Below are 22,556 nucleotides of genomic sequence, written 5' to 3'. Positions count from 1 at the left end.
CAGTCTCCAATTTCTAGGTTGACTCGCAGCATACACGCAGGACCAGAGTTTACTGTCTCTACGCAGTGTTCTGGTACCGAAACGGTTGCTTAAGCAAAGTCCCTAGGAATGTTGGAAAGCTACTACCGTGAAACTAAAGCAGAACAGCGATGAAGGCCTCATGGAGCTGCTGCACGCCTCCCGTTTTGCCAGGATAATCAGGGCCTTACTTCGAGGCTAGTGCTCACATTGACTTTCACGTTTGGTATAGAGCAGAGCCGGGTGAGCTTCCAACTAGGAACTGGAAGCACAAGGTTTCTTTCGAGAAAACTCATTTTCTTCTATGTGCCATGCCGGCTGTAAGTAAAAGCACGGTAACAACAGTGCTTTTCAGGTAGCTTCGAGGCCGCATGAATGGAGCTTTCAAAACGGGAAAACAAGCCTTGTGCCATCAGTCTCTAATTTCTAGGTTGACACGCAGCATACACGCAGGAGCAGAGCTTCCTGGTTCTACGCAGTGTTCTGGTACTGAAACGGGTGCTGAAGCAAGGCCCCTAGGAGTGTTGAAAAGCTTACTACCTTGAAACTAAAGCAGAACAACGATGAAGGCCTCATGGAGCTGCTGCACGCCTCTCGTTTTGCAAGGATAATCAGGGCCTTACTTCGAAGCTTGGGCTCACGTTGACTTTCACTTTAGGTATAGCGCAGAGCAGGGTGAGCTTCCAACACGAACTGGAAACCCAAGGTTTCTTAGGAGAAAACTCATTTTCTTCTCAGAACCATGCCAGCAGTGAGGAAAACCCCGGCAACAACAATGCTTTTCAGGTAGCTTCGAGGCCGCATGAACGGAGCTTTCATAATGGGAAAAGAAGCCTTATGCCATCAGTCTCCAATTTCTAGGTTGACACGCAGCATACACGCAGAACCAGAGCTTACTGTCTCTACGCAGTGTTCTGGTACCGAAACGGTTGCTTAAGCAAAGTCCCTAGGAGTCTTGGAAAGCTTACTACCGTGAAACTAAAGCAGAACAGCGATGAAGGCCTCATGGAGCTGCTGCACGCCTCCCGTTTTGCCAGGATAATCAGGGCCTTACTTCGAGGCTAGTGCTCACATTGACTTTCACGTTTGGTATAGAGCAGAGCCGGGTGAGCTTCCAACTAGGAACTGGAAGCACAAGGTTTCTTTCGAGAAAACTCATTTTCTTCTATGTGCCATGCCGGCTGTAAGTAAAAGCACGGTAACAACAGTGCTTTTCAGGTAGCTTCGGGGCCGCATCAACGGAGCTTTCATAATGGGAAAACTAGCCTTGTGCCGTCAGCCTCTAATTTCTAGGTTGACACGCAGCATACACGCAGGAGCAGAACTTCCTGGTTCTACGCAGTGTTCTGGTACTGAAACGGGTGCTGAAGCAAGGCCCCTAGGAGTGTTGAAAAGCTTACTACCTTGAAACTAAAGCAGAACAACGATGAAGGCCTCATGGAGCTGCTGCACGCCTCTCGTTTTGCAAGGATAATCAGGGCCTTACTTCGAAGCTTGGGCTCACGTTGACTTTCACTTTAGGTATAGCGCAGAGCAGGGTGAGCTTCCAACAAGGAACTGGAAACCCAAGGTTTCTTAGGAGAAAACTCATTTTCTTCTCAGAACCATGCCGGCAGTGAGGAAAACCCCGGCAACAACAATGCTTTTCAGGTAGCTTCGAGGCCGCATGAACGGAGCTTTCATAATGGCAAAAGAAGCCTTATGCCATCAGTCTCCAATTTCTAGGTTGACACGCAGCATACATGCAGGACCAGAGCTTACTGTCTCTACGCAGCGTTCTGGTACCGAAACGGTTGCTTAAGCAAAGTCCCTAGGAATGTTGGAAAGCTTACTACCGTGAAACTAAAGCAGAACAGCGATGAAGGCCTCATGGAGCTGCTGCACGCCTCCCGTTTTGCCAGCATAATCAGGGCCTTACTTCGAGGCTAGTGCTCACATTGACTTTCACGTTTGGTATAGAGCAGAGCCGGGTGAGCTTCCAACTAGGAACTGGAAGCACAAGGTTTCTTTTGAGAAAACTCATTTTCTTCTATGAACCATGCCGGCTGTAAGTAAAAGCACGGTAACAACAGTGCTTTTCAGGTAGCTTCGGGGCAGCATCAACGGAGCTTTCATAATGGGAAAACTAGCCTTGTGCCATCAGTCTCTAATTTCTAGGTTGACACGCAGCATACACGCAGGAGCAGAGCTTCCTGGTTCTACGCAGTGTTCTGGTACTGAAACGGGTGCTGAAGCAAGTCCCCTAGGAGTGTTGAAAAGCTTACTACCTTGAAACTAAAGCAGAACAACGATGAAGGCCTCATGGAGCTGCTGCACGCCTCTCGTTTTGCAAGGATAATCAGGGCCTTACTTCGAAGCATGGGCTCACGTTGACTTTCACTTTAGGTATAGCGCAGAGCAGGGTGACCTTCCAACAAGGAACTGGAAACCCAAGGTTTCTTAGGAGAAAACTCAGTTTCTTCTCAGAACCATGCCGGCAGTGAGGAAAACCCCGGCAACAACAATGCTTTTCAGGTAGCTTCGAGGCCGCATGAACGGAGCTTTCATAATGGCAAAAGAAGCCTTATGCCATCAGTCTCCAATTTCTAGGTTGACACGCAGCATACATGCAGGACCAGAGCTTACTGTCTCTACGCAGCGTTCTGGTACCGAAACGGTTGCTTAAGCAAAGTCCCTAGGAATGTTGGAAAGCTTACTACCGTGAAACTAAAGCAGAACAGCGATGAAGGCCTCATGGAGCTGCTGCACGCCTCCCGTTTTGCCAGCATAATCAGGGCCTTACTTCGAGGCTAGTGCTCACATTGACTTTCACGTTTGGTATAGAGCAGAGCAGGGTGAGCTTCCAACTAGGAACTGGAAGCACAAGGTTTCTTTTGAGAAAACTCATTTTCTTCTATGAACCATGCCGGCTGTAAGTAAAAGCACGGTAACAACAGTGCTTTTCAGGTAGCTTCGGGGCAGCATCAACGGAGCTTTCATAATGGGAAAACTAGCCTTGTGCCATCAGTCTCTAATTTCTAGGTTGACACGCAGCATACACGCAGGAGCAGAGCTTCCTGGTTCTACGCAGTGTTCTGGTACTGAAACGGGTGCTGAAGCAAGTCCCCTAGGAGTGTTGAAAAGCTTACTACCTTGAAACTAAAGCAGAACAACGATGAAGGCCTCATGGAGCTGCTGCACGCCTCTCGTTTTGCAAGGATAATCAGGGCCTTACTTCGAAGCTTGGGCTCACGTTGACTTTCACTTTAGGTATAGCGCAGAGCAGGGTGAGCTTCCAACAAGGAACTGGAACCCCAAGGTTTCTTAGGAGAAAACTCATTTTCTTCTCAGAACCATGCCGGCAGTGAGGAAAACCCCGGCAACAACAATGCTTTTCAGGTAGCTTCGAGGCCGCATGAACGGAGCTTTCATAATGGGAAAAGAAGCCTTATGCCATCAGTCTCCAATTTCTAGGTTGACACGCAGCATACACGCAGGACCAGAGCTTACTGTTTCTACGCAGTGTTCTGGTACCGAAACGGTTGCTTAAGCAAAGTCCCTAGGAATGTTGGAAAGCTTACTACCGTGAAACTAAAGCAGAACAGCGATGAAGGCCTCATGGAGCTGCTGCACGCCTCCCGTTTTGCCAGGATAATCAGGGCCTTACTTCGAGGCTAGTGCTCACATTGACTTTCACGTTTGGTATAGAGCAGAGCCGGGTGAGCTTCCAACTAGGAACTGGAAGCACAAGGTTTCTTTCGAGAAAACTCATTTTCTTCTATGTGCCATGCCGGCTGTAAGTAAAAGCACGGTAACAACAGTGCTTTTCAGGTAGCTTCGGGGCCGCATCAATGGAGCTTTCATAATGGGAAAACTAGCCTTGTGCCATCAGTCTCTAATTTCTAGGTTGACACGCAGCATACACGCAGGAGCAGAGCTTCCTGGTTCTACGCAGTGTTCTGGTACCAAAACGGGTGCTGAAGCAAGGCCCCTAGGAGTGTTGAAAAGCTTACTACCTTGAAACTAAAGCAGAACAACGATGAAGGCCTCATGGAGCTGCTGCACGCCTCTCGTTTTGCAAGGATAATCAGGGCCTTACTTCGAAGCTTGGGCTCACGTTGACTTTCACTTTAGGTATAGCGCAGAGCAGGGTGAGCTTCCAACAAGGAACTGGAAACCCAAGGTTTCTTAGGAGAAAACTCATTTTCTTCTCAGAACCATGCCAGCAGTGAGGAAAACCCCGGCAACAACAATGCTTTTCAGGTAGCTTCGAGGCCGAATGAACGGAGCTTTCATAATGGGAAAAGAAGCCTTATGCCATCAGTCTCCAATTTCTAGGTTGACACGCAGCATACACGCAGGACCCGAGCTTACTGTCTCTACGCAGTGTTCTGGTACCGAAACGGTTGCTTAAGCAAAGTCCCTAGGAATGTTGGAAAGCTTACTACCGTGAAACTAAAGCAGAACAGCGATGAAGGCCTCATGGAGCTGCTGCACGCCTCCCGTTTTGCCAGGATAATCAGGGCCTTACTTCGAGGCTAGTGCTCACATTGACTTTCACGTTTGGTATAGAGCAGAGCCGGGTGAGCTTCCAACTAGGAACTGGAAGCACAAGGTTTCTTTTGAGAAAACTCATTTTCTTCTATGAACCATGCCGGCTGTAAGTAAAAGCACGGTAACAACAGTGCTTTTCAGGTAGCTTCGGGGCAGCATCAACGGAGCTTTCATAATGGGAAAACTAGCCTTGTGCCGTCAGTCTCTAATTTCTAGGTTGACACGCAGCATACACGCAGGAGCAGAGCTTCCTGGTTCTACGCAGTGTTCTGGTACTGAAACGGGTGCTGAAGCAAGTCCCCTAGGAGTGTTGAAAAGCTTACTACCTTGAAACTAAAGCAGAACAACGATGAAGGCCTCATGGAGCTGCTGCACGCCTCTCGTTTTGCAAGGATAATCAGGGCCTTACTTCGAAGCTTGGGCTCACGTTGACTTTCACTTTAGGTATAGCGCAGAGCAGGGTGAGCTTCCAACAAGGAACTGGAAACCCAAGGTTTCTTAGGAGAAAACTCAGTTTCTTCTCAGAACCATGCCGGCAGTGAGGAAAACCCCGGCAACAACAATGCTTTTCAGGTAGCTTCGAGGCCGCATGAACGGAGCTTTCATAATGGGAAAAGAAGCCTTATGCCATCAGTCTCCAATTTCTAGGTTGACACGCAGCATACACGCAGGACCAGAGCTTACTGTCTCTACGCAGTGTTCTGGTACCGAAACGGTTGCTTAAGCAAAGTCCCTAGGAATGTTGGAAAGCTTACTACCGTGAAACTAAAGCAGAACAGCGATGAAGGCCTCATGGAGCTGCTGCACGCCTCCCGTTTTGCCAGCATAATCAGGGCCTTACTTCGAGGCTAGTGCTCACATTGACTTTCACGTTTGGTATAGAGCAGAGCAGGGTGAGCTTCCAACTAGGAACTGGAAGCACAAGGTTTCTTTCGAGAAAACTCATTTTCTTCTATGTGCCATGCCGGCTGTAAGTAAAAGCACGGTAACAACAGTGCTTTTCAGGTAGCTTCGGGGCCGCATCAATGGAGCTTTCATAATGGGAAAACTAGCCTTGTGCCATCAGTCTCTAATTTCTAGGTTGACACGCAGCATACACGCAGGAGCAGAGCTTCCTGGTTCTACGCAGTGTTCTGGTACCAAAACGGGTGCTGAAGCAAGGCCCCTAGGAGTGTTGAAAAGCTTACTACCTTGAAACTAAAGCAGAAAAACGATGAAGGCCTCATGGAGCTGCTGCACGCCTCTCGTTTTGCAAGGATAATCAGGGCCTTACTTCGAAGCTTGGGCTCACGTTGACTTTCACTTTAGGTATAGAGCAGAGCAGGGTGAGCTTCCAACAAGGAACTGGAAACCCAAGGTTTCTTAGGAGAAAACTCAGTTTCTTCTCAGAACCATGCCGGCAGTGAGGAAAACCCCGGCAACAACAATGCTTTTCAGGTAGCTTCGAGGCCGCATGAACGGAGCTTTCATAATGGGAAAAGAAGCCTTATGCCATCAGTCTCCAATTTCTAGGTTGACACGCAGCATACACGCAGGACCAGAGCTTACTGTCTCTACGCAGTGTTCTGGTACCGAAACGGTTGCTTAAGCAAAGTCCCTAGGAGTCTTGGAAAGCTTATTAGCGTGAAACTAAAGCAGAACAGCGATGAAGGCCTCATGGAGCTGCTGCACGCCTCCCGTTTTGCCAGCATAATCAGGGCCTTACTTCGAGGCTAGTGCTCACATTGACTTTCACGTTTGGTATAGAGCAGAGCAGGGTGAGCTTCCAACTAGGAACTGGAAGCACAAGGTTTCTTTCGAGAAAACTCATTTTCTTCTATGTGCCATGCCGGCTGTAAGTAAAAGCACGGTAACAACAGTGCTTTTCAGGTAGCTTCGGGGCCGCATCAACGGAGCTTTCATAATGGAAAAACTAGCCTTGTGCCATCAGTCTCTAATTTCTAGGTTGACACGCAGCATACAGGCAGGAGCAGAGCTTCCTGGTTCTACGCAGTGTTCTGGTACTGAAACGGGTGCTGAAGCAGGCCCCTAGGAGTGTTGAAAAGCTTACTACCTTGAAACTAAAGCAGAACAACGATGAAGGCCTCATGGAGCTGCTGCACGCCTCTCGTTTTGCAAGGATAATCAGGGCCTTACTTCGAAGCTTGGGCTCACGTTGACTTTCACTTTAGGTATAGCGCAGAGCAGGGTGAGCTTCCAACAAGGAACTGGAAACCCAAGGTTTCTTAGGAGAAAACTCAGTTTCTTCTCAGAACCATGCCGGCAGTGAGGAAAACCCCGGCAACAACAATGCTTTTCAGGTAGCTTCGAGGCCGCATGAACGGAGCTTTCATAATGGCAAAAGAAGCCTTATGCCATCAGTCTCCAATTTCTAGGTTGACACGCAGCATACATGCAGGACCAGAGCTTACTGTCTCTACGCAGTGTTCTGGTACCGAAACGGTTGCTTAAGCAAAGTCCCTAGGAGTCTTGGAAAGCTTACTACCGTGAAACTAAAGCAGAACAGCGATGAAGGCCTCATGGAGCTGCTGCACGCCTCCCGTTTTGCCAGGATAATCAGGGCCTTACTTCGAGGCTAGTGCTCACATTGACTTTCACGTTTGGTATAGAGCAAAGCCGGGTGAGCTTCCAACTAGGAACTGGAAGCACAAGGTTTCTTTCGAGAAAACTCATTTTCTTCTATGAACCATGCCGGCTGTAAGTAAAAGCACGGTAACAACAGTGCTTTTCAGGTAGCTTCGGGGCCGCATCAACGGAGCTTTCATAATGGGAAAACTAGCCTTGTGCCATCAGTCTCTAATTTCTAGGTTGACACGCAGCATACACGCAGGAGCAGAGCTTCCTGGTTCTACGCAGTGTTCTGGTACCGAAACGGGTGCTGAAGCAAGGCCCCTAGGAGTGTTGAAAAGCTTACTACCTTGAAACTAAAGCAGAACAACGATGAAGGCCTCATGGAGCTGCTGCACGCCTCTCGTTTTGCAAGGATAATCAGGGCCTTACTTCGAAGCTTGGGCTCACGTTGACTTTCACTTTAGGTATAGCGCAGAGCAGGGTGAGCTTCCAACAAGGAACTGGAAACCCAAGGTTTCTTAGGAGAAAACTCATTTTCTTCTCAGAACCATGCCGGCAGTGAGGAAAACCCCGGCAACAACAATGCTTTTCAGGTAGCTTCGAGGCCGCATGAACGGAGCTTTCATAATGGGAAAAGAAGCCTTATGCCATCAGTCTCCAATTTCTAGGTTGACACGCAGCATACACGCAGGACCAGAGCTTACTGTCTCTACGCAGTGTTCTGGTACCGAAACGGTTGCTTAAGCAAAGTCCCTAGGAATGTTGGAAAGCTTACTACCGTGAAACTAAAGCAGAACAGCGATGAAGGCCTCATGGAGCTGCTGCACGCCTCCCGTTTTGCCAGCATAATCAGGGCCTTACTTCGAGGCTAGTGCTCACATTGACTTTCACGTTTGGTATAGAGCAGAGCAGGGTGAGCTTCCAACTAGGAACTGGAAGCACAAGGTTTCTTTCGAGAAAACTCATTTTCTTCTGTGAACCATGCCGGCTGTAAGTAAAAGCACGGTAACAACAGTGCTTTTCAGGTAGCTTCGGGGCCGCATCAACGGAGCTTTCATAATGGGAAAACTAGCCTTGTGCCATCAGTCTCTAATTTCTAGGTTGACACGCAGCATACACGCAGGAGCAGAGCTTCCTGGTTCTACGCAGTGTTCTGGTACTGAAACGGGTGCTGAAGCAAGTCCCCTAGGAGTGTTGAAAAGCTTACTACCTTGAAACTAAAGCAGAACAACGATGAAGGCCTCATGGAGCTGCTGCACGCCTCTCGTTTTGCAAGGATAATCAGGGCCTTACTTCGAAGCTTGGGCTCACGTTGACTTTCACTTTAGGTATAGCGCAGAGCAGGGTGAGCTTCCAACAAGGAACTGGAAACCCAAGGTTTCTTAGGAGAAAACTCATTTTCTTCTCAGAACCATGCCGGCAGTGAGGAAAACCCCGGCAACAACAATGCTTTTCAGGTAGCTTCGAGGCCGCATGAACGGAGCTTTCATAATGGGAAAAGAAGCCTTATGCCATCAGTCTCCAATTTCTAGGTTGACACGCAGCATACACGCAGGACCCGAGCTTACTGTCTCTACGCAGTGTTCTGGTACCGAAACGGTTGCTTAAGCAAAGTCCCTAGGAATGTTGGAAAGCTTACTACCGTGAAACTAAAGCAGAACAGCGATGAAGGCCTCATGGAGCTGCTGCACGCCTCCCGTTTTGCCAGCATAATCAGGGCCTTACTTCGAGGCTAGTGCTCACATTGACTTTCACGTTTGGTATAGAGCAGAGCAGGGTGAGCTTCCAACTAGGAACTGGAAGCACAAGGTTTCTTTCGAGAAAACTCATTTTCTTCTGTGAACCATGCCGGCTGTAAGTAAAAGCACGGTAACAACAGTGCTTTTCAGGTAGCTTCGGGGCCGCATCAACGGAGCTTTCATAATGGGAAAACTAGCCTTGTGCCATCAGTCTCTAATTTCTAGGTTGACACGCAGCATACACGCAGGAGCAGAGCTTCCTGGTTCTACGCAGTGTTCTGGTACTGAAACGGGTGCTGAAGCAAGGCCCCTAGGAGTGTTGAAAAGCTTACTACCTTGAAACTAAAGCAGAACAACGATGAAGGCCTCATGGAGCTGCTGCACGCCTCTCGTTTTGCAAGGATAATCAGGGCCTTACTTCGAAGCTTGGGCTCACGTTGACTTTCACTTTAGGTATAGCGCAGAGCAGGGTGAGCTTCCAACAAGGAACTGGAAACCCAAGGTTTCTTAGGAGAAAACTCAGTTTCTTCTCAGAACCATGCCGGCAGTGAGGAAAACCCCGGCAACAACAATGCTTTTCAGGTAGCTTCGAGGCCGCATGAACGGAGCTTTCATAATGGGAAAAGAAGACTTATGCCATCAGTCTCCAATTTCTAGGTTGACACGCAGCATACACGCAGGACCAGAGCTTACTGTCTCTACGCAGTGTTCTGGTACCGAAACGGTTGCTTAAGCAAAGTCCCTAGGAATGTTGGAAAGCTTACTACAGTGAAACTAAAGCAGAACAGCGATGAAGGCCTCATGGAGCTGCTGCACGCCTCCCGTTTTGCCAGCATAATCAGGGCCTTACTTCGAGGCTAGTGCTCACATTGACTTTCACGTTTGGTATAGAGCAGAGCAGGGTGAGCTTCCAACTAGGAACTGGAAGCACAAGGTTTCTTTCGAGAAAACTCATTTTCTTCTATGTGCCATGCCGGCTGTAAGTAAAAGCACGGTAACAACAGTGCCTTTCAGGTAGCTTCGGGGCCGCATCAACGGAGCTTTCATAATGGGAAAACTAGCCTTGTGCCATCAGTCTCTAATTTCTAGGTTGACACGCAGCATACACGCAGGAGCAGAGCTTCCTGGTTCTACGCAGTGTTCTGGTACTGAAACGTGTGCTGAAGCAAGGCCCCGAGGAGTGTTGAAAAGCTTACTACCTTGAAACCTAAGCAGAACAACGATGAAGGCCTCATGGAGCTGCTGCACGCCTCTCGTTTTGCAAGGATAATCAGGGCCTTACTTCGAAGCTTGGGCTCACGTTGACTTTCACTTTAGGTATAGAGCAGAGCAGGGTGAGCTTCCAACAAGGAACTGGAAACCCAAGGTTTCTTAGGAGAAAACTCATTTTCTTCTCAGAACCATGTCGGCAGTGAGGAAAACCCCGGCAACAACAATGCTTTTCAGGTAGCTTCGAGGCCGCATGAACGGAGCTTTCATAATGGGAAAAGAAGCCTTATGCCATCAGTCTCCAATTTCTAGGTTGACACGCAGCATACACGCAGGACCAGAGCTTACTGTCTCTACGCAGTGTTCTGGTACCGAAACGGTTGCTTAAGCAAAGTCCCTAGGAATGTTGGAAAGCTTACTACCGTGAAACTAAAGCAGAACAGCGATGAAGGCCTCATGGAGCTGCTGCACGCCTCCCGTTTTGCCAGCATAATCAGGGCCTTACTTCGAGGCTAGTGCTCACATTGACTTTCACGTTTGGTATAGAGCAGAGCAGGGTGAGCTTCCAACTAGGAACTGGAAGCACAAGGTTTCTTTCGAGAAAACTCATTTTCTTCTATGTGCCATGCCGGCTGTAAGTAAAAGCACGGTAACAACAGTGCTTTTCAGGTAGCTTCGAGGCCGCATGAATGGAGCTTTCAAAACGGGAAAACAAGCCTTGTGCCATCAGTCTCTAATTTCTAGGTTGACACGCAGCATACACGCAGGAGCAGAGCTTCCTGGTTCTACGCAGTGTTCTGGTACTGAAACGGGTGCTGAAGCAAGGCCCCTAGGAGTGTTGAAAAGCTTACTACCTTGAAACTAAAGCAGAACAACGATGAAGGCCTCATGGAGCTGCTGCATGCCTCTCGTTTTGCAAGGATAATCAGGGCCTTACTTCGAAGCTTGGGCTCAGGTTGACATTCACTTTAGGTATAGCGCAGAGCAGGGTGAGCTTCCAACAAGGAACTGGAAACCCAAGGTTTCTTAGGAGAAAACTCATTTTCTTCTCAGAACCATGCCGGCAGTGAGGAAAACCCCGGCAACAACAATGCTTTTCAGGTAGCTTCGAGGCCGCATGAACGGAGCTTTCATAATGGGAAAAGAAGCCTTATGCCATCAGTCTCCAATTTCTAGGTTGACACGCAGCATACACGCAGGACCAGAGCTTACTGTCTCTACGCACTGTTCTGGTACCGAAACGGTTGCTTAAGCAAAGTCCCTAGGAATGTTGGAAAGCTTACTACCGTGAAACTAAAGCAGAACAGCGATGAAGGCCTCATGGAGCTGCTGCACGCCTCCCGTTTTGCCAGGATAATCAGGGCCTTACTTCGAGGCTAGTGCTCACATTGACTTTCACGTTTGGTATAGAGCAGAGCCGGGTGAGCTTCCAACTAGGAACTGGAAGCACAAGGTTTCTTTCGAGAAAACTCATTTTCTTCTATGTGCCATGCCGGCTCTAAGTAAAAGCACGGTAACAAAAGTGCTTTTCAGGTAGCTTCGGGGCCGCATCAACGGAGCTTTCATAATGGGAAAACTAGCCTTGTGCCGTCAGTCTCTAATTTCTAGGTTGACACGCAGCATACACGCAGGAGCAGAGCTTCCTGGTTCTACGCAGTGTTCTGGTACTGAAACGGGTGCTGAAGCAAGGCCCCTAGGAGTGTTGAAAAGCTTACTACCTTGAAACTAAAGCAGAACAACGATGAAGGCCTCATGGAGCTGCTGCACGCCTCTCGTTTTGCAAGGATAATCAGGGCCTTACTTCGAAGCTTGGGCTCACGTTGACTTTCACTTTAGGTATAGCGCAGAGCAGGGTGAGCTTCCAACAAAGAACTGGAAACCCAAGGTTTCTTAGGAGAAAACTCATTTTCTCCTCAGAACCATGCCGGCAGTGAGGAAAACCCCGGCAACAACAATGCTTTTCAGGTAGCTTCGAGGCCGCATGAACGGAGCTTTCATAATGGGAAAAGAAGCCTTATGCCATCAGTCTCCAATTTCTAGGTTGACTCGCAGCATACACGCAGGACCAGAGTTTACTGTCTCTACGCAGTGTTCTGGTACCGAAACGGTTGCTTAAGCAAAGTCCCTAGGAATGTTGGAAAGCTACTACCGTGAAACTAAAGCAGAACAGCGATGAAGGCCTCATGGAGCTGCTGCACGCCTCCCGTTTTGCCAGGATAATCAGGGCCTTACTTCGAGGCTAGTGCTCACATTGACTTTCACGTTTGGTATAGAGCAGAGCCGGGTGAGCTTCCAACTAGGAACTGGAAGCACAAGGTTTCTTTCGAGAAAACTCATTTTCTTCTATGTGCCATGCCGGCTGTAAGTAAAAGCACGGTAACAACAGTGCTTTTCAGGTAGCTTCGAGGCCGCATGAATGGAGCTTTCAAAACGGGAAAACAAGCCTTGTGCCATCAGTCTCTAATTTCTAGGTTGACACGCAGCATACACGCAGGAGCAGAGCTTCCTGGTTCTACGCAGTGTTCTGGTACTGAAACGGGTGCTGAAGCAAGGCCCCTAGGAGTGTTGAAAAGCTTACTACCTTGAAACTAAAGCAGAACAACGATGAAGGCCTCATGGAGCTGCTGCACGCCTCTCGTTTTGCAAGGATAATCAGGGCCTTACTTCGAAGCTTGGGCTCACGTTGACTTTCACTTTAGGTATAGCGCAGAGCAGGGTGAGCTTCCAACACGAACTGGAAACCCAAGGTTTCTTAGGAGAAAACTCATTTTCTTCTCAGAACCATGCCAGCAGTGAGGAAAACCCCGGCAACAACAATGCTTTTCAGGTAGCTTCGAGGCCGCATGAACGGAGCTTTCATAATGGGAAAAGAAGCCTTATGCCATCAGTCTCCAATTTCTAGGTTGACACGCAGCATACACGCAGAACCAGAGCTTACTGTCTCTACGCAGTGTTCTGGTACCGAAACGGTTGCTTAAGCAAAGTCCCTAGGAGTCTTGGAAAGCTTACTACCGTGAAACTAAAGCAGAACAGCGATGAAGGCCTCATGGAGCTGCTGCACGCCTCCCGTTTTGCCAGGATAATCAGGGCCTTACTTCGAGGCTAGTGCTCACATTGACTTTCACGTTTGGTATAGAGCAGAGCCGGGTGAGCTTCCAACTAGGAACTGGAAGCACAAGGTTTCTTTCGAGAAAACTCATTTTCTTCTATGTGCCATGCCGGCTGTAAGTAAAAGCACGGTAACAACAGTGCTTTTCAGGTAGCTTCGGGGCCGCATCAACGGAGCTTTCATAATGGGAAAACTAGCCTTGTGCCGTCAGCCTCTAATTTCTAGGTTGACACGCAGCATACACGCAGGAGCAGAACTTCCTGGTTCTACGCAGTGTTCTGGTACTGAAACGGGTGCTGAAGCAAGGCCCCTAGGAGTGTTGAAAAGCTTACTACCTTGAAACTAAAGCAGAACAACGATGAAGGCCTCATGGAGCTGCTGCACGCCTCTCGTTTTGCAAGGATAATCAGGGCCTTACTTCGAAGCTTGGGCTCACGTTGACTTTCACTTTAGGTATAGCGCAGAGCAGGGTGAGCTTCCAACAAGGAACTGGAAACCCAAGGTTTCTTAGGAGAAAACTCATTTTCTTCTCAGAACCATGCCGGCAGTGAGGAAAACCCCGGCAACAACAATGCTTTTCAGGTAGCTTCGAGGCCGCATGAACGGAGCTTTCATAATGGCAAAAGAAGCCTTATGCCATCAGTCTCCAATTTCTAGGTTGACACGCAGCATACACGCAGGATCAGAGCTTACTGTCTCTACGCAGTGTTCTGGTACCGAAACGGTTGCTTAAGCAAAGTCCCTAGGAGTCTTGGAAAGCTTACTACCGTGAAACTAAAGCAGAACAGCGATGAAGGCCTCATGGAGCTGCTGCACGCCTCCCTTTTTGCCAGGATAATCAGGGCCTTACTTCGAGGCTAGTGCTCACATTGACTTTCACGTTTGGTATAGAGCAGAGCCGGGTGAGCTTCCAACTAGGAACTGGAAGCACAAGGTTTCTTTCGAGAAAACTCATTTTCTTCTATGAACCATGCCGGCTGTAAGTAAAAGCACGGTAACAACAGTGCTTTTCAGGTAGCTTCGGGGCCGCATCAACGGAGCTTTCATAATGGGAAAATTAGCCTTGTGCCATCAGTCTCTAATTTCTAGGTTGACACGCAGCATACACGCAGGAGCAGAGCTTCCTGGTTCTACGCAGTGTCCTGGTACTGAAACGGGTGCTGAAGCAAGGCCCCTAGGAGTGTTGAAAAGCTTACTACCTTGAAACTAAAGCAGAACAACGATGAAGGCCTCATGGAGCTGCTGCACGCCTCTCGTTTTGCAAGGATAATCAGGGCCTTACTTCGAAGCTTGGGCTCACGTTGACTTTCACTTTAGGTATAGCGCAGAGCAGGGTGAGCTTCCAACAAGGAACTGGAAACCCAAGGTTTCTTAGGGGAAAACTCATTTTCTTCTCAAAACCATGCCGGCAGTGAGGAAAACCCCGGCAACAACAATGCTTTTCAGGTAGCTTCGAAGCCGCATGAACGGAGCTTTCATAATGGCAAAAGAAGCCTTATGCCATCAGTCTCCAATTTCTAGGTTGACACGCAGCATACACGCAGGACCAGAGCTTACTGTCTCTACGCAGTGTTCTGGTACCGAAACGGTTGCTTAAGCAAAGTCCCTAGGAGTCTTGGAAAGCTTACTACCGTGAAACTAAAGCAGAACAGCGATGAAGGCCTCATGGAGCTGCTGCACGCCTCCCTTTTTGCCAGGATAATCAGGGCCTTACTTCGAGGCTAGTGCTCACATTGACTTTCACGTTTGGTATAGAGCAGAGCCGGGTGAGCTTCCAACTAGGAACTGGAAGCACAAGGTTTCTTTCGAGAAAACTCATTTTCTTCTATGTGCCATGCCGGCTGTAAGTAAAAGCACGGTAACAACAGTGCTTTTCAGGTAGCTTCGAGGCCGCATCAACGGAGCTTTCAAAACGGGAAAACAAGCCTTGTGCCGTCAGCCTCTAATTTCTAGCTTGACACGCAGCATACACGCAGGAGCAGAGCTTCCTGGTTCTACGCAGTGTTCTGGTACTGAAACGGGTGCTGAAGCAAGGCCCCTAGGAGTGTTGAAAAGCTTACTACCTTGAAACTAAAGCAGAACAACGATGAAGGCCTCATGGAGCTGCTGCACGCCTCTCGTTTTGCAAGGATAATCAGGGCCTTACTTCGAAGCTTGGGCTCACGTTGACTTTCACTTTAGGTATAGCGCAGAGCAGGGTGAGCTTCCAACAAAGAACTGGAAACCCAAGGTTTCTTAGGAGAAAACTCATTTTCTCCTCAGAACCATGCCGGCAGTGAGGAAAACCCCGGCAACAACAATGCTTTTCAGGTAGCTTCGAGGCCGCATGAACGGAGCTTTCATAATGGGAAAAGAAGCCTTATGCCATCAGTCTCCAATTTCTAGGTTGACTCGCAGCATACACGCAGGACCAGAGTTTACTGTCTCTACGCAGTGTTCTGGTACCGAAACGGTTGCTTAAGCAAAGTCCCTAGGAATGTTGGAAAGCTACTACCGTGAAACTAAAGCAGAACAGCGATGAAGGCCTCATGGAGCTGCTGCACGCCTCCCGTTTTGCCAGGATAATCAGGGCCTTACTTCGAGGCTAGTGCTCACATTGACTTTCACGTTTGGTATAGAGCAGAGCCGGGTGAGCTTCCAACTAGGAACTGGAAGCACAAGGTTTCTTTCGAGAAAACTCATTTTCTTCTATGAACCATGCCGGCTGTAAGTAAAAGCACGGTAACAACAGTGCTTTTCAGGTAGCTTCGGGGCCGCATCAACGGAGCTTTCATAATGGGAAAATTAGCCTTGTGCCATCAGTCTCTAATTTCTAGGTTGACACGCAGCATACACGCAGGAGCAGAGCTTCCTGGTTCTACGCAGTGTCCTGGTACTGAAACGGGTGCTGAAGCAAGGCCCCTAGGAGTGTTGAAAAGCTTACTACCTTGAAACTAAAGCAGAACAACGATGAAGGCCTCATGGAGCTGCTGCACGCCTCTCGTTTTGCAAGGATAATCAGGGCCTTACTTCGAAGCTTGGGCTCACGTTGACTTTCACTTTAGGTATAGCGCAGAGCAGGGTGAGCTTCCAACAAGGAACTGGAAACCCAAGGTTTCTTAGGGGAAAACTCATTTTCTTCTCAAAACCATGCCGGCAGTGAGGAAAACCCCGGCAACAACAATGCTTTTCAGGTAGCTTCGAAGCCGCATGAACGGAGCTTTCATAATGGCAAAAGAAGCCTTATGCCATCAGTCTCCAATTTCTAGGTTGACACGCAGCATACACGCAGGACCAGAGCTTACTGTCTCTACGCAGTGTTCTGGTACCGAAACGGTTGCTTAAGCAAAGTCCCTAGGAGTCTTGGAAAGCTTACTACCGTGAAACTAAAGCAGAACAGCGATGAAGGCCTCATGGAGCTGCTGCACGCCTCCCTTTTTGCCAGGATAATCAGGGCCTTACTTCGAGGCTAGTGCTCACATTGACTTTCACGTTTGGTATAGAGCAGAGCCGGGTGAGCTTCCAACTAGGAACTGGAAGCACAAGGTTTCTTTCGAGAAAACTCATTTTCTTCTATGTGCCATGCCGGCTGTAAGTAAAAGCACGGTAACAACAGTGCTTTTCAGGTAGCTTCGAGGCCGCATCAACGGAGCTTTCAAAACGGGAAAACAAGCCTTGTGCCGTCAGCCTCTAATTTCTAGCTTGACACGCAGCATACACGCAGGAGCAGAGCTTCCTGGTTCTACGCAGTGTTCTGGTACTGAAACGGGTGCTGAAGCAAGGCCCCTAGGAGTGTTGAAAAGCTTACTACCTTGAAACTAAAGCAGAACAACGATGAAGGCCTCATGGAGCTGCTGCACGCCTCTCGTTTTGCAAGGATAATCAGGGCCTTACTTCGAAGCTTGGGCTCACGTTGACTTTCACTTTAGGTATAGCGCAGAGCAGGGTGAGCTTCCAACAAAGAACTGGAAACCCAAGGTTTCTTAGGAGAAAACTCATTTTCTCCTCAGAACCATGCCGGCAGTGAGGAAAACCCCGGCAACAACAATGCTTTTCAGGTAGCTTCGAGGCCGCATGAACGGAGCTTTCATAATGGGAAAAGAAGCCTTATGCCATCAGTCTCCAATTTCTAGGTTGACTCGCAGCATACACGCAGGACCAGAGTTTACTGTCTCTACGCAGTGTTCTGGTACCGAAACGGTTGCTTAAGCAAAGTCCCTAGGAATGTTGGAAAGCTACTACCGTGAAACTAAAGCAGAACAGCGATGAAGGCCTCATGGAGCTGCTGCACGCCTCCCGTTTTGCCAGGATAATCAGGGCCTTACTTCGAGGCTAGTGCTCACATTGACTTTCACGTTTGGTATAGAGCAGAGCCGGGTGAGCTTCCAACTAGGAACTGGAAGCACAAGGTTTCTTTCGAGAAAACTCATTTTCTTCTATGTGCCATGCCGGCTGTAAGTAAAAGCACGGTAACAACAGTGCTTTTCAGGTAGCTTCGAGGCCGCATGAATGGAGCTTTCAAAACGGGAAAACAAGCCTTGTGCCATCAGTCTCTAATTTCTAGGTTGACACGCAGCATACACGCAGGAGCAGAGCTTCCTGGTTCTACGCAGTGTTCTGGTACTGAAACGGGTGCTGAAGCAAGGCCCCTAGGAGTGTTGAAAAGCTTACTACCTTGAAACTAAAGCAGAACAACGATGAAGGCCTCATGGAGCTGCTGCACGCCTCTCGTTTTGCAAGGATAATCAGGGCCTTACTTCGAAGCTTGGGCTCACGTTGACTTTCACTTTAGGTATAGCGCAGAGCAGGGTGAGCTTCCAACACGAACTGGAAACCCAAGGTTTCTTAGGAGAAAACTCATTTTCTTCTCAGAACCATGCCAGCAGTGAGGAAAACCCCGGCAACAACAATGCTTTTCAGGTAGCTTCGAGGCCGCATGAACGGAGCTTTCATAATGGGAAAAGAAGCCTTATGCCATCAGTCTCCAATTTCTAGGTTGACACGCAGCATACACGCAGAACCAGAGCTTACTGTCTCTACGCAGTGTTCTGGTACCGAAACGGTTGCTTAAGCAAAGTCCCTAGGAGTCTTGGAAAGCTTACTACCGTGAAACTAAAGCAGAACAGCGATGAAGGCCTCATGGAGCTGCTGCACGCCTCCCGTTTTGCCAGGATAATCAGGGCCTTACTTCGAGGCTAGTGCTCACATTGACTTTCACGTTTGGTATAGAGCAGAGCCGGGTGAGCTTCCAACTAGGAACTGGAAGCACAAGGTTTCTTTCGAGAAAACTCATTTTCTTCTATGTGCCATGCCGGCTGTAAGTAAAAGCACGGTAACAACAGTGCTTTTCAGGTAGCTTCGGGGCCGCATCAACGGAGCTTTCATAATGGGAAAACTAGCCTTGTGCCGTCAGCCTCTAATTTCTAGGTTGACACGCAGCATACACGCAGGAGCAGAACTTCCTGGTTCTACGCAGTGTTCTGGTACTGAAACGGGTGCTGAAGCAAGGCCCCTAGGAGTGTTGAAAAGCTTACTACCTTGAAACTAAAGCAGAACAACGATGAAGGCCTCATGGAGCTGCTGCACGCCTCTCGTTTTGCAAGGATAATCAGGGCCTTACTTCGAAGCTTGGGCTCACGTTGACTTTCACTTTAGGTATAGCGCAGAGCAGGGTGAGCTTCCAACAAGGAACTGGAAACCCAAGGTTTCTTAGGAGAAAACTCATTTTCTTCTCAGAACCATGCCGGCAGTGAGGAAAACCCCGGCAACAACAATGCTTTTCAGGTAGCTTCGAGGCCGCATGAACGGAGCTTTCATAATGGCAAAAGAAGCCTTATGCCATCAGTCTCCAATTTCTAGGTTGACACGCAGCATACACGCAGGATCAGAGCTTACTGTCTCTACGCAGTGTTCTGGTACCGAAACGGTTGCTTAAGCAAAGTCCCTAGGAGTCTTGGAAAGCTTACTACCGTGAAACTAAAGCAGAACAGCGATGAAGGCCTCATGGAGCTGCTGCACGCCTCCCTTTTTGCCAGGATAATCAGGGCCTTACTTCGAGGCTAGTGCTCACATTGACTTTCACGTTTGGTATAGAGCAGAGCCGGGTGAGCTTCCAACTAGGAACTGGAAGCACAAGGTTTCTTTCGAGAAAACTCATTTTCTTCTATGAACCATGCCGGCTGTAAGTAAAAGCACGGTAACAACAGTGCTTTTCAGGTAGCTTCGGGGCCGCATCAACGGAGCTTTCATAATGGGAAAATTAGCCTTGTGCCATCAGTCTCTAATTTCTAGGTTGACACGCAGCATACACGCAGGAGCAGAGCTTCCTGGTTCTACGCAGTGTTCTGGTACTGAAACGGGTGCTGAAGCAAGGCCCCTAGGAGTGTTGAAAAGCTTACTACCTTGAAACTAAAGCAGAACAACGATGAAGGCCTCATGGAGCTGCTGCACGCCTCTCGTTTTGCAAGGATAATCAGGGCCTTACTTCGAAGCTTGGGCTCACGTTGACTTTCACTTTAGGTATAGCGCAGAGCAGGGTGAGCTTCCAACAAGGAACTGGAAACCCAAGGTTTCTTAGGGGAAAACTCATTTTCTTCTCAAAACCATGCCGGCAGTGAGGAAAACCCCGGCAACAACAATGCTTTTCAGGTAGCTTCGAAGCCGCATGAACGGAGCTTTCATAATGGCAAAAGAAGCCTTATGCCATCAGTCTCCAATTTCTAGGTTGACACGCAGCATACACGCAGGACCAGAGCTTACTGTCTCTACGCAGTGTTCTGGTACCGAAACGGTTGCTTAAGCAAAGTCCCTAGGAGTCTTGGAAAGCTTACTACCGTGAAACTAAAGCAGAACAGCGATGAAGGCCTCATGGAGCTGCTGCACGCCTCCCTTTTTGCCAGGATAATCAGGGCCTTACTTCGAGGCTAGTGCTCACATTGACTTTCACGTTTGGTATAGAGCAGAGCCGGGTGAGCTTCCAACTAGGAACTGGAAGCACAAGGTTTCTTTCGAGAAAACTCATTTTCTTCTATGTGCAATGCCGGCTGTAAGTAAAAGCACGGTAACAACAGTGCTTTTCAGGTAGCTTCGGGGCCGCATCAACGGAGCTTTCATAATGGGAAAACTAGCCTTGTGCCGTCAGCCTCTAATTTCTAGCTTGACACGCAGCATACACGCAGGAGCAGAGCTTCATGGTTCTACGCAGTGTTCTGGTACTGAAACGGGTGCTGAAGCAAGGCCCTTAGGAGTGTTGAAAAGCTCACTACCTTGAAACTAAAGCAGAAAACGATGAAGGGCTCATGGAGCTGCTGCACGCCTCTCGTTTTGCAAGGATAATCAGGGCCTTACTTCGAAGCTTGGGCTCACGTTGACTTTCACTTTAGGTATAGCGCAGAGCAGGGTGAGCTTCCAACACGAACTGGAAACCCAAGGTTTCTTAGGAGAAAACTCATTTTCTTCTCAGAACCATGCCAGCAGTGAGGAAAACCCCGGCAACAACAATGCTTTTCAGGTAGCTTCGAGGCCGCATGAACGGAGCTTTCATAATGGGAAAAGAAGCCTTATGCCATCAGTCTCCAATTTCTAGGTTGACACGCAGCATACACGCAGAACCAGAGCTTACTGTCTCTACGCAGTGTTCTGGTACCGAAACGGTTGCTTAAGCAAAGTCCCTAGGAGTCTTGGAAAGCTTACTACCGTGAAACTAAAGCAGAACAGCGATGAAGGCCTCATGGAGCTGCTGCACGCCTCCCGTTTTGCCAGGATAATCAGGGCCTTACTTCGAGGCTAGTGCTCACATTGACTTTCACGTTTGGTATAGAGCAGAGCCGGGTGAGCTTCCAACTAGGAACTGGAAGCACAAGGTTTCTTTCGAGAAAACTCATTTTCTTCTATGTGCCATGCCGGCTGTAAGTAAAAGCACGGTAACAACAGTGCTTTTCAGGTAGCTTCGGGGCCGCATCAACGGAGCTTTCATAATGGGAAAACTAGCCTTGTGCCGTCAGCCTCTAATTTCTAGGTTGACACGCAGCATACACGCAGGAGCAGAACTTCCTGGTTCTACGCAGTGTTCTGGTACTGAAACGGGTGCTGAAGCAAGGCCCCTAGGAGTGTTGAAAAGCTTACTACCTTGAAACTAAAGCAGAACAACGATGAAGGCCTCATGGAGCTGCTGCACGCCTCTCGTTTTGCAAGGATAATCAGGGCCTTACTTCGAAGCTTGGGCTCACGTTGACTTTCACTTTAGGTATAGCGCAGAGCAGGGTGAGCTTCCAACAAGGAACTGGAAACCCAAGGTTTCTTAGGAGAAAACTCATTTTCTTCTCAGAACCATGCCGGCAGTGAGGAAAACCCCGGCAACAACAATGCTTTTCAGGTAGCTTCGAGGCCGCATGAACGGAGCTTTCATAATGGCAAAAGAAGCCTTATGCCATCAGTCTCCAATTTCTAGGTTGACACGCAGCATACACGCAGGATCAGAGCTTACTGTCTCTACGCAGTGTTCTGGTACCGAAACGGTTGCTTAAGCAAAGTCCCTAGGAGTCTTGGAAAGCTTACTACCGTGAAACTAAAGCAGAACAGCGATGAAGGCCTCATGGAGCTGCTGCACGCCTCCCTTTTTGCCAGGATAATCAGGGCCTTACTTCGAGGCTAGTGCTCACATTGACTTTCACGTTTGGTATAGAGCAGAGCCGGGTGAGCTTCCAACTAGGAACTGGAAGCACAAGGTTTCTTTCGAGAAAACTCATTTTCTTCTATGAACCATGCCGGCTGTAAGTAAAAGCACGGTAACAACAGTGCTTTTCAGGTAGCTTCGGGGCCGCATCAACGGAGCTTTCATAATGGGAAAATTAGCCTTGTGCCATCAGTCTCTAATTTCTAGGTTGACACGCAGCATACACGCAGGAGCAGAGCTTCCTGGTTCTACGCAGTGTTCTGGTACTGAAACGGGTGCTGAAGCAAGGCCCCTAGGAGTGTTGAAAAGCTTACTACCTTGAAACTAAAGCAGAACAACGATGAAGGCCTCATGGAGCTGCTGCACGCCTCTCGTTTTGCAAGGATAATCAGGGCCTTACTTCGAAGCTTGGGCTCACGTTGACTTTCACTTTAGATATAGCGCAGAGCAGGGTGAGCTTCCAACAAGGAACTGGAAACCCAAGGTTTCTTAGGGGAAAACTCATTTTCTTCTCAAAACCATGCCGGCAGTGAGGAAAACCCCGGCAACAACAATGCTTTTCAGGTAGCTTCGAAGCCGCATGAACGGAGCTTTCATAATGGCAAAAGAAGCCTTATGCCATCAGTCTCCAATTTCTAGGTTGACACGCAGCATACACGCAGGACCAGAGCTTACTGTCTCTACGCAGTGTTCTGGTACCGAAACGGTTGCTTAAGCAAAGTCC

Source organism: Eubalaena glacialis, chromosome 10 (genome assembly GCF_028564815.1).
Source record: "Eubalaena glacialis isolate mEubGla1 chromosome 10, mEubGla1.1.hap2.+ XY, whole genome shotgun sequence".
Classification (NCBI taxonomy): Eukaryota; Metazoa; Chordata; class Mammalia; order Artiodactyla; family Balaenidae; genus Eubalaena; species Eubalaena glacialis.
Note: the sequence above shows the minus strand (reverse complement) of the source record.